General features: G+C 45.2%; 1 protein-coding gene across 1 annotated transcript in view; it reads right to left on the bottom strand.

The window, feature by feature from the left end:
* The window catches only part of BASP1 (brain abundant membrane attached signal protein 1), a 50,286-nt gene extending 38,157 nt beyond the window's left edge, over positions 1–12,129 (bottom strand). The window contains exon 1 of the mRNA XM_056484596.1: positions 11,899–12,129. The gene's annotated coding sequence lies outside the window, so the exon portion shown is untranslated. The remainder of the gene's footprint in view (positions 1–11,898) is intronic.
* Between the last annotated feature and the right edge of the window lie 477 nt (positions 12,130–12,606).

Raw genomic sequence — 12,606 nt, 5'->3', positions numbered from 1 at the left:
ACATTGCTGAATAATCTAACAATTAGCAGCTAAATAAAGGTGAGCATTCCCTTTTCTCTAATAATACCAAGTGGGCAACTAGCCAAGAATCTGGTATATTAAACAGAAAAACCTAGGCAAAATCTGCAAGTGCTTCTTAAGGGCACACTATTTCTAGTAAGCACATATGGAAACTAAATGCCTCTTAGGTTGCCCTCAGGTAGGAAAAGATTGATTGACTGATTGATTGATTGATTGATTGATTGATTAATTGATTTCAAACACAAAGTCCACAGCATGCATAGCCCCTGGTATTGAACCAGGAACTTCAATGGCAGCTGCCCACCTGCACACAAAAGATAAATTGCACAAAGGTATTCGTTCAGCTAAATATTATGTTTATTTAAAAGCATTTATGAATACACCAAGGATTTCTTTAGAAATTATATCACTTTCCAAGCTATTGTTATCATTAAGCTAATGTTACTATTAAGTTTCAGTCAACATGTGTTGAAAAACATGTGTGAATATGTGTGAACATGTGTGAATAGCCTTCTCCACTCATCTGTGGAACAACCCAGCAAACGTTTCTGCAGCCTATAAATAAAGTAACAAAGGACATCCTAATGTCATATCAATCAGAAGTACACAACTGTCCTCAGATGCAGTCACAAAATTTCATTCAGGGCTTGAAGAGTAAAATTTTCAAACATACACACTTGATTATATATCGCTGTCTTGAAATAAAACTTAGAAACTGAAAAGCCTCAATCATTTTTGTAAGCTTTACTCCCCTCGTAGCACATCAGCCTCATTTTGAAGAACAGCCTCAAATTTACAGCCCATTTAAAGAATTCTGTCAAAAGTACTATGAGAAATCCCCATTTAACAACATGAATTCAGCAAGAATAAACTAAATAGCCTCTTGCCAGCTCTAGAAAAGCCTAATTTTCCAGCATATACCATGTCCATAAAGCATCTTAACAGAGGCTTCATCTTTGGATCTCAATATTAACAGAGCTCAGACACACTGCCCATAAATCAGCACATTTGGGAAGGATTTTGTTTCAACTCAACTAATTTCTCTGCACTCACAAACCAGCTCACTGCAAAGGCTCCTCATGTTCCTGATCACACACACCACAAGACTGAAAGATACCTAGGGAGAAGTCAAGATATTGCCTCTCCTTGCCCCAAGGCAGAATGAGTCACATTTAAGTCATCTCTCAATGGTTATTACTTACCTAGTCTTAAAAAATCATTTGCCTCTTTACACTGCACAAAACCAACGTGTTCATTTCTCCCTTTCATAGGTCCTGTTTGATCACTCTTATTGCTTACATGTGCATCCACTTGAACAGTAGCTCTCTTTTATGTGGCATATGACCCATGCAAGGAATATCTTTAAATGCTCAAAGCACAATAATAAAAAGGGAATTCTTCGATGTCCATTTTAGGACACTTAAAAGGCAATTTATTCTATTCTGGTTCTAAACACTTAACACAACTAAGGAATGGACCTCTCTTATCTCTGTTTTCTCTTTCTCATCAACAAAATCTTCTTTATGGTAATTCTGACCATATTCCCAACTACCACATACTGTCTTTATTAGAAATTATTCCACAGACAATGAATTTTTACTATTATTTATTCATTAAAAATTATTTAAAGAGCAAAGAGCAACTATTTTCTTCAAGCAGTCCAAAGTTGTCTATATGAACAGTGGAAATCCCATTTCTTGAGTACAACTCAGTTACTTGCCAGTCCTAAGTGACAGAACACAGAAAGATGACTCCTTGTTTCCATGAAAGGCTTTAATGTGATTGCAAGATGTGAGGTGTATTGCTAAGATTAAAAAATATTCCACTGTGTTAGTTAACAAGAACTCTGTATTTTTTATTTCATACTAAGGTATTCCTGGCTGTGACTGTAACTTTGAAGTACAGTCTCTTAGGAACCATGAGCAGATTTAACCACAAATAGCTAGATGTGCCTAGATACATGAAGTTATATTTAACTATCTCCCTAGCTCATTTGATCAGGGGACCTGGATCATATGGCTACATTAATTAAGATAAAACAGGGCATTTGTAATAATTAAGTCATCTCTTTGGTCTTTCCAGAGCAGGAAGTCAATGACTGGCACACTGCACTGATGCTGTCTCACCAAAGCCACTGTTTTTGCAGGACAGCCCTGAAGGCTGCCTTGGACAGCCTGATTTTATTTGTTAGCTTTAAGAAGACCAGAGGAGCTCCTTCCCAGGTGGAATCCCTAAGGCTGCTCAGCGGTGAAGTTTCCAAAGACAGCAGGGTGAGACAGGCAAGAGATTCAAGTCAGGAACTAGAAGCTTAGGAAAAAAAAAACCTTAAAATGCTGAGGACCAGGTAGTAGACTCATAGTAAAATTCCAAGAGTGTTGAAAATAAAGTTCAGGACTAGAGAGGACTCTGGTTTTTCATTCAATGCACAAAACTAAAATGGGCTTGAAGCAAGCATTAGTATTCAAAACTTGAAAGGGCTTGTGGGTGGAGATCAGGCTGTGAATAAATCTTATATTTATCTATTATTTTGGCTCTATCAATACTGTAACTTTTCTCTGTGTACAGATTCAATTAACTGAGATGACTAGCTGTAATTCTAATCAAAATAATGTCCTTTAAGGGTGTTTTTTGGGAGCACAACTTACAGCAGATGATCTAAATCAATACCTTCAATTCCCTGGCCCCCTACTTGGGGACCCTCCAGAGAGATGAAATGCTATTTTGTGTCTTCACCCTGTAGCTACAAACTTGTCCTTCAGAAAAAAAGACATAGGTATCTGTCATCATGGACCACAGCCTGAGCTCAGTCCTCACCTTGGTGGCATCATACACTATGTCCACAGCAATCACATTGTCATCTCCATCATTCATAGATGTTCTGCTTTATTTAAATGCAATTGCAATCCAGAGCAATTAGAAGTGGATCCAAAGAATGGTTCTCTATAAAAGAAGCCCAGGGAGTATGACTGTGACAGCTACTGGCCTTTGTGCAATATGCAACCCAGCACAGCCACAGCGTGACAGACAAGCTTTGTCTTTTATAATAGCAAATGTTTCCCTTAAAATTGTGTTCTGGAAGGTTTTTCAACTCACTAATGCAGTCTAATTATGAGTTCCAGCATTTTAATTTTCTACAGAAATCAAACAAATCTAGTTCTTCTTAAAAATGAGACTGACAAAATTCAAGCTATCACAAAAGGGTTGCATTTGCTGGTGGATTTTTTTTTCATTTAGTCAAGAATCACTTTTTTTAAAAACTAAAACAATGTGTAAAAAGGAAAAAAAATCTCCTCTTTCAGTCAGCAGAGGAAATCACATTAATATTTCTTCATCTGGTAAGAAGTTTAAAACTGTTGAATGCTTTCAGCTGGCAGAGTTCCAGGTTTTCCATATTGTTACAGGATTTGCATGAAACTTTGTTTAAGACCAAGTTCTCATGTTGATATGATCTCACTTTAGTGAACAGCTAGATTTGGGAGCCATATGCATGCAAACCATTGGGGTCTAGTAACATGAATTATAGAGTTCAAAATTAAAGTTTTACAAGAAGTGGTTCTGGACTCATACCTCCACTCATTCCATATGAATGCCAGCACACAATTAAGCTGATGACACAGATCATCTTGTGTTCTCCATGTCTGCTAGTGCACACACTGCATGTTACTGTGTGATTATCAAGGTGTTCCCTGAAATAGGCTGAGTTAGTTCATGGCTGAAAATATGTGAAAATACAGTTCATGTGAAAATATGGGCTTCTAGAAAGGATAAGGAAGGGTAATGGCCACATAGCCACCATGTTCATTTAATTTAAATACAGGTAAGTGAGCTACAGTAACATGGCAAGGAAGGGAATAGAGCCAAAGCTAGATGAAAAATTAGCTGGAAGAGGACAAAACTTTTTTTAATGGGATACACTTACAAATATGGACAGAGAAAACAGGGTATATCCTAACAAGTAGCATTTAAAATAGCTTCTTCAGTCAGGAGAAAATGTGCCAAATAACTTGTTTTTTAAGTAGAAAGGAAATAAAAGCTGCTGAGATAAATATTTCTATTCTCAGTCTGTAAATTTACTGTCATTGTTCCACAGAAAACTCCTGGACAGATTTTTTTTTCTTTCCTGAACTATAAATCTGTCAGTGCAGAATTTCTTTCATTCTCTTTCACCTCTGTGTTTCCAGTGGTGAGGCACTCGGATGCTCCTCACAGGGTCAATGGCTGTGGGAGAGCCTGCTCATTTCCCTCAACATCATACTCCATACATCAGCTCCAGCTCAGAGCACACATGGCAAGCATTTAAAGACACACTATTTATCCTGCTTCAGGCGTTTGTCATCTGTTAGCTGATATGTTTGCTCTTCTGCAAAATGTCTTGGTAACAGTGACGTTCCAAGAGATGTTTGCAAAAACACCTGCAGGTGATTTTCAGTCCAGCTTGAGCCCTTGGTCACAGAAGGTACCTCAGCACTGTAGGCCACTTTCAATACATTGTGGCCCAGTGGATTGTCAATACAGTGTGCTGTTCAGTCAGGAAACGAGACAACATAAGGAGTGCCACATTCCCATTGCTAGCAGCACCAATTTCTTCATGAATCTGTCAGTCACCGACCCATCCACAGAAGAGGATGACAGCTGAACTTTCAGTGACCTAATAATCATTCTGGTGCTTATAAAAAAATTCTGTAACATTAGTTTTCTTGTGCTCTGTTGAGGCTTCTGCTCACTATTACATGAACAGGAAAAGAGTGCACTCCAGTGAACTATCAAATTTCAGTGTCCATGGCAGCTCTTACTTAGCTTGGCTCTAAAAGTATTATTCATTAAGGTAATGTCATCCATTCAAGGCAACTGGAGGGAAAGGATGGGCCACTATGCAGAAAGCTGAATGTTCCTCTAGATATCACTAGGGAAACTATTACTGAATAAATCATTAAGATGCACAGTACTGTTGGAACATCAGATGGCTGCAAGCAGCTTAAAAGGTTTCTGCTGGTACCTCTTCACTGGAGGATGGTCTTTTTCCAGATGAAGATCTCCAAGGGTAGGAAAGGAGAAAAGGGAACAGCATACAGAAGCAGAGAATGGATAAATTCCTCTTACTAAAATTCTCTCCTGTGAGTAATACCAGATCCTTCAGGAAAAAAGATATCTTCAACTTGTCACTCTCCTTGAACTCTCACATCCTACATGCAGCATTCTAGAGCTATCAGAAAGCTCTTAGCTGTGATTGCTAGAGTTACACAGAGCATGCAAACAATGAAAGGGTTTCCACATTTGCGTCGTTCTGCTAATTTAAGCATTTGAATTACAGGCTCAGGGGCTATCCTGAGCACTCAGGTACCCTACAGAAGCTTCACATGCTCCTAGTGAAAGCTCCAAGTGAAATAAAGTTACAAACCAACAGTACTCTCTTATATCTCCAGCAAAGTATGGAACAGAAGAGCCTGAAAAATTCAGCCTGATTTTTAATTTTATCCTCTGGAGAATTTCTGTGTCCCTTGCTTTGCAAGGCCTGTAGATCTGAAAAGAAAAGCAACAGCCAACACAGATCTTTCACCCTCTCTTCAGTGACACCAGCTATTCCCAGTGTGGACTATACATTCACTGGTGCAGGGTTTACATGCAGGGCTGAGTGATGCTGCTGAAGGAAAATAAGCCCCACTCTCTCAGCACATCTAGCTAGGAAACATTGGCCAGAGCAGCTAGCACATCTTCCCCATTTGCTTCAGTTTTTCTAGTGACAGCAAGAAACCCATAAGAACTGTTTTCACCATCTCAGGTCTCACTGAATTTGCCTCCTCCCACCAGATCTGCACAATTAGCAGCAAAAGTCAATCATGCACTTACCAGCACTGGCCAAAATAAAGCAACTTTATGTTACTGGAAACCGTGTAGAAAGGGAAACGTAGAAGCAATCTGAACACCTCATCCAGTGGTGACAGGTTTCACCCTGTCCTTTTCCAGAGTCTTAATTTTATACCACCTCTACCCTGGTTTTGTTTTTGTTTTTGTTCTCCACTAATGACGGGCTTCACATCCTTGAAGAAGGATGATTACAGGAAGCTGATGTAGCAATTCGCTGGCTCCAGTCTATCTCAGACAAGCTCATACCAAAGCATTTCTCATGGTGTAACTCTTCCACGTTGACTGTGTTTGTAATTGAGTTTTCACTGTTTTCTACATCCTGATTTGTGCATGTTTCTTTTCTAAGGCAGGAAGATGACAGAAACTTGCATCAGTTCTATCACTGTTGATCCATTCTTTGTTTTGTCTAACTTTGCTTCATTTCTTCTCCATAGTTCAGCAATCATCTTAAATTTGTCTAGTAGATGCACATGTGCAGGACCACACTATGTGACCACCTACTTCATGCTAAAATAGTTAATCACATCAAGATGTAATTTTGACTATCAGCCACTCCATCACCAACCAACCACACAAGAAATACCATAACAGCAGAAAATAAGGTCAAAAACTATAACCAGCTCTGTCCTTCTGCAGGGGATATGTTCTGCATCCCATTAAGTATTTAAAGACTATCGAAACAGCAGATAGCCAGCAGCCCCCTGATCTCACTACTCGTACAGAACCAGCTTCCATTTGTCATGCAAAGTCATGATGGCCTAGATTTCTGTCATTAAAATTAATCCTTGGGAAACTTTGTTATTATAGCTACTAGGCCTTTGCCTGAAGGAAAAGTTTATGCTCCAGCAGTGCACTCATATCCTCTTCATGCCAAGGCATCAGTAGTTTTACAATCACCATCGTGACATCATCCATCAAGGTTGGTAGCTCAGGCCCATCCTTATTATACATTCAGTGTTGTATCCTTTGTAAGGACAGTAAGTCTCTAATCAAAATGAAGATTCTGCCATCAGTACTATGATTTACATGAAGTATCAGGTCATGCTGCTCTGAGCAACAGCTAAGGCAGTGTACACAAAATAAAATCTTTTGAAAAGACATTCAAATTCCTAAAGGTAAAAAAATTTCCCTGGATCAGCAGATCATAATCATATGTGGCACCACTTACCAGGCTAAAATCTAAACTATGCAACATGTGACTAAAAATCATGTGGCTTTCCCAACGCTTTTGCACTGGTGGGGTACTTGGCAGTATATACCCAGCAAGTCAGGCAACTATACAGATTACTTCATTCCTATTCTGCAGAAGACAATACCAAACACATCAAAAGAGATCAGTCTGTGATTTATATCCCAAGACAGAAGGCTTTTATTAATAAAACTGTTTCCTCAGAGTTAAATTCCATTAACCGTACTTAAGAGAGTATTATTACACATCTTGCTCCCAGGCAAAACCTGGCCATTCCACATGTGTTACAAATCAGTATCTCTTTACATTTATTGGTGTGAAAGAAGAAAGCCAAAGGAATTATTTTCAGATTCTGGCAAGTCAGGAATCTTACATGTTTGAGGAATCACATTGCTATAAATCTATTTCTATTTTAAATTTATGAATTTTCATACCAAGTAACCAATACATACATTTTTATATTAATCACATTTCTCCATCTTGAAGTAAGAAGCTTAGGTGGCATGACTTTCAGGGAAGAGGACTGTGAGATACAAGGTATTGTAAGGAAGATTTTAAGGTCCTTTCCATTCTGCATGAGGTTTCCCCTCTTCTTCCCCCTGCATATTTTTTTAATCTTGAAAGCATTTCCTACTAATGCATGAAACCCCCATTATGTTGCATATGGTTTCTATTATCAAGTCTATAATGCCTTCAGGAATTTCTTTGATTTCTCTGGTTGATACCTCATTCTTTTCATTCCTGGTTAACACAGAAGCAGCAACCCAAGTCATCCCTAAGTATCTTTCTTTAATTATAAATCACTCTCCATACTTCTGTAGCATACCTCAAAATGGCCTGCCTTTACTATCCTAGTATGAATGAAGGTAAGGCCTTGAATACTGGTTGATTGTTATACTCTTCATTATGCATTTGAAGATCATTCAGTTTTCTTGCTTGAAGAACTAGATTTTGCCCATTAAATTTACATTGCACCCATGGACACTACAGTTACACACCTAAATCAAGACCTGGGATTTGTTCACAAATGTGTACAAAAAACTGAATATCTTCCTAAAAAAAAAAAAAAAAAAAAAAAACAAACAAAAAGGAAAAAAAGTAAACAAAAAACTTCCAAAATTCTTGTTTTCAAAATTAGAGCAAGATCAGCTTTCCATGGCAGATTTCCAAATAATTACTAGCTCAATGGTAGCTGAGTGTCTGAAAATGTAACCACTCTGAAATCTCCCAAGACTTTATGGGAAGGTCTGTTTCTACCCTGCAACCAGCTTTTTTTTCTCTTGTACCCTGCTCAGTGTGTGCCATTGGGCCATGGGTGGGTGCTGGCACGAGGCAAGAATTTACCATTGTTCAGACAGAAGCCATCGTGTACACAGGAGGTTCTGCTGCAGGACTTCATGGTTCACTGCAAGGGGCAAAGCTACCAGTGGAACACAGCACAAACAGAAGAAGCTTCACTTGGAAAATACCATTTATTCCACAGACTTGATTTTGAAAGATCAAAACACAAATGCTGAAGGACTGGAGACAGCTCTAGACATGGTTCAGAAATTATGGAGGTTGCATACCCTGTACTCAGGGTAAGCCTGTGCGCCAAAGGAATTCCACTTTCTGAAATAAATCAACCTTGTATCACCATGTTGCTTCAGAGGGTGTTGTATTTCAATTGCAAAGATATATGGAAGAGGGTGGAGGGGAAAGAAAAGAATTTCACCTGATCATTGCTTCAGGCAACAACTTGAACAGTGATTTTACCATTTTTACCCTTTTAATGTTGATTTTTACTAGATATTATATACTCAGACGTTCAAATCAACAGAAAAAAAAACCTGCTGCATGATTGTATTTTGGCAGCTACATACAATTTCCCTGTATTACACAATCATCTATTTCATACATGAAGCATACAAGAATAGACAGAGCCACCACGAATTTCCCAATGTTTTGTGTTTATTCTCTCCACAGATCAGAGTTGGTGCTCCCTGGCTAAACTGAAACAGACAGACAAAAAGAAAACACCCGCTGCATACAATGCACTAGCAAGGGAGATCACGAAACAAAGCCTTTCCTCACACGAAGTTCTGTGAGACAATGAGTAGACAGTAAGTGCAAAAACCTTTGGCCGTGTCCTTGCTTCTTTTTTCCCCTAAAGGTTGCCCGGAATTCTCAGAAACACCCTGAATACAAAAGGATTTTGTGGGACAAGGTATCTCCCCTGGAGAGAACAGTAGCAGCAGATGCTGCATCTTCCTTCAGTATGGCACTCCCACTCCAGACTCTCCCTGACTTAATGGGGAACGTCTACCCAGGGAAAAAACCCTCAGTGTTTGAAGCCTGGCCACCAGTTTAGGTGGTGCCTGGCAAGCATCTGGCAAGCAGAGAGGGGACATTTAGACATATTTTCGGGCTCTGATGGCTTCTTCAGAAGAGACCTTAATTGGAAACACTGGAAATATCAAGTAATTGCTATGCAAGGGACCTTGGGGTGTATATTTTCTAGTGAATGCTCACCACCCTCGAGGGGGAAGCAATAAAATCCGCTGCCATCCCCTGTTTAGGAGCCCACTGGCAATATTCTTTTGTCAGCTTTAACTCCAGCCTGACTAACACACCAGTTGTCCTCTGTTCGGAAACTGTCATTAGCTTACAGAATTACGCATTTCAAACAGGTTTAAGCATGGTCCCTCTAAAGAGAGATATGCATCCGAATTTTGGACAAGAGTTGGGAAAGAAGAGCGGTGAAGAGGGAACAGGCACCAATGCCAGCACAGAGACGCAACAATTCGAACAAAAGAGATCTCAAGATGTCGCACTACCACGCACGCACACAATCTTCCTGCCGACAGATCGCTTCCCTCGGCAGAGGGAGATGCTCCAGGAGCCCGCCCTCCCGGGCGCAGAGCTCGCGTGTCCCCGGGCAGATCCCGGCGGGAGCGCGTCCCTGCGGGGCTCCCACTGCGGCTCCAGCGCGGCGCCCTCTGCGCTCAGAGCGACCCTCGAACGACCCTCAGTGCCGCAGAGGGACCCTCTGCCCCCCGCTCCTGCCCCCAAGGCCGCTGAGAGCGGGGGTGGGAGAGCTCGGGGGACACCCGCGGGCGCTCGCCTGCCGCCGGCCGAAACCCGGGCAGCACGGCGGGGCTTTTCCCCTTCCTAAATGCCCAATTTTGTGTCGCTGAGGTGAGGGGGGTACACGGGCGGGGGGGCACAGGTCCTCTCGGCCATGGCCAAAGCCAAGCCCGGCGCGGGGAAGGAGGGGTGCCGGGGTACCCCGGGTCGCCCCGCTGAGCCACGGCGGGGACGCGCCCGGGGTCGCGGCGAGCGCGGAGCCTTTGTTCCGCCGCGGCCCCTCCGCGCCGCCGCCGCGCATGCGTCGGGCGCAGACAAAGGCGCGGGCAGGGCGGCGGGGGCTTCCCGCATCCCGCTCCTCCCTGCATCCCGCTCCTCCCTGCATCCCCCCTCCGCCCCGCATCGCCCTCCGCCCGCATCCCCCTCGGCCCCGCATCCCCCTCCACTCCGCATCCCCCTCCTCCCTCATCACCCTCCGCCCCGCATCCCCCTTTCCCCGCATCCCCTCCCTCCCCGCATCACCCTCCGCTCCGCATCCCTGTCCACCCCGCATCCCCCTTCACTCTGCATCCCCCTCCGCCCCGCATTCCTCTCCGCATCCCCCCGGCGCGGCAGGAGGGTGGGGGTGTCCCGAGGGTGTGCGTGTGTCCGCCTCCCATTCCCCGCGTGAGCCGCCACGCCCAGCTGAGGCGCGGGGAAAGCGCCCTGCGGGACCGCGTTTGAAAGACACGCGTGTGCGTGGGGAGAGGCGACACGGCGGGTCGGGAGGGGAAAGGAAAAAAAAGGTCGAGAGGCATTGTAGCTTTCTTTGGTGGGAAGCCAGAGGGGTGATGGGGACCTGTGGGAAGCGGAGGGCGGCAGTCGGTGAATATTCATAGAATAGGCGCAACGGGGTGTAGGGCGGCGGCGGAGGTCCCTGTCGTGTTTGACGGCGGGTCCGTAGCCCCTGCTGGGGCAGCCGAGCCCCCGAGCCCCGGTGCGCTGCCCCGCCGAGGGCACGCTTCAAGCCCGCCGGCACGGCCACACACACGCGTGACCGCGGAGGCAGCGCCGCTTCCGCGCCCCTCGCCGGGGACAGTGGCCGTGTCGCCAGCCACAATGGGCGAGCGCCGCTGCCCCGCTCCTCGCCCGCCCCGCCGCTCCCCGCAGCCCGCGGAGCCCCCGCCAGCCGCCCGGCCCCCCGCGATCCCCCTGCAGCACCGCCGCCCCCCGCCCAGCCGCCCTGCCATCTTCCTGGCGCCGTGCTCTTCTCCCAGCGCTTCCTTTCATGGAGAGCTTGGGGTATCTTCCTTTTCTCATCATTCTTTTTTTTTCTTTTTTTTTTTTTTTTTCCTTTTTATTTTAAATTATTATTAATAATTAAGCAGACTCCCTTTGGAAACAGGCTAAAAGCACCGAAAAGAAATTCGGCATAAACCACTATTATTCCCACCACACCCATCGCTACCCCCACCCTTCCCCAAGAGAACCTTCCCGGGCATTTAAATCTCAGGGAATCGCCTTCGGTCCGTTGTGTGCCTCGATCCCGCTCTCAGGTGGTTCCCTCTCGAGGAATCGAGCTCCTCGCAGCGATATTCCTAAAATGTGCCCGGGCAGGCGCCTCCCGGGCTGCTCCACTCTCTCTGCTCTTACCGATTCACACGCACATCTCCTCTCCCCACAGTCGAGACACAACGGAAAGGGGGGAAAGGATAAAAATGGCAAAGCTCTCGCGGGCTGCTGTGTAAATGGCATAAGTGAGACACACCGCGTCTTACCTTTATGTGTTTTTCCTCTGTCCCTGTCGGTGTGTTTGTGTGCTGGGGTGTCACAAAGAGAGTCCCAGGTAGCCCAGAGCCCCCTCGCCTCGCTCGGAGCGCTCTGGCTCTCGCCCGCTCGCTCGCCGGGACTGGAGTGCCTAGTGCCTGCTGGAGCACTGCCGCGGCTGCTGCCTCTGCATTTCTCTCTCCCCCTCCCTCTTTCCCTCCCTCCCCCCTTCCCTGTGACAGTCTGTGGGCAGTTCAAAAGACACACACTTTATTTATTTATTTTCGGGGCTCGCGGGCGGGGGATGCGCTGCTCGGCGCTGGCGCTTAGGGGGCGCACGGACCCCAGGTTTAAATATCAGCCGTGCAGGCTGCGGGGGGGGGGCTGGATCGCGGCTCCACGAACGCAGCATGCAGCGTTACCCCCCCACATCCCTCAAAAAAAGGGAAGGGAGCGGCCAAACTCCCTGGCCCGAGGAGAGCGGGCGCGGCGCGGGGCGCACGCCGAGGTGCGGGGCGCTCCGCCGCCCTCCGCACCCGAACCGCGGCCGCGCACCTTGGGATGCTGCGCGGCGGAGGGAGCGGGCAAGCCGGGCCGCCTGCCTACACCTGCAGCCCTCTCGGGGAGCGGGAAAGCCGCTGGCACGGCCGAAGAGGCTAAAAATTCCCGGGCCTGGATGCTCTTGGCACGCTTAAGGAGAGGGTCTGCCGGTTAAACAC

The sequence above is a fragment of the Oenanthe melanoleuca genome, chromosome 2 (assembly GCF_029582105.1).
Source record: "Oenanthe melanoleuca isolate GR-GAL-2019-014 chromosome 2, OMel1.0, whole genome shotgun sequence".
NCBI classification, from domain to species: domain Eukaryota; kingdom Metazoa; phylum Chordata; class Aves; order Passeriformes; family Muscicapidae; genus Oenanthe; species Oenanthe melanoleuca.
Note: the sequence above shows the minus strand (reverse complement) of the source record. Positions and strands in the feature narration are given on the sequence as shown.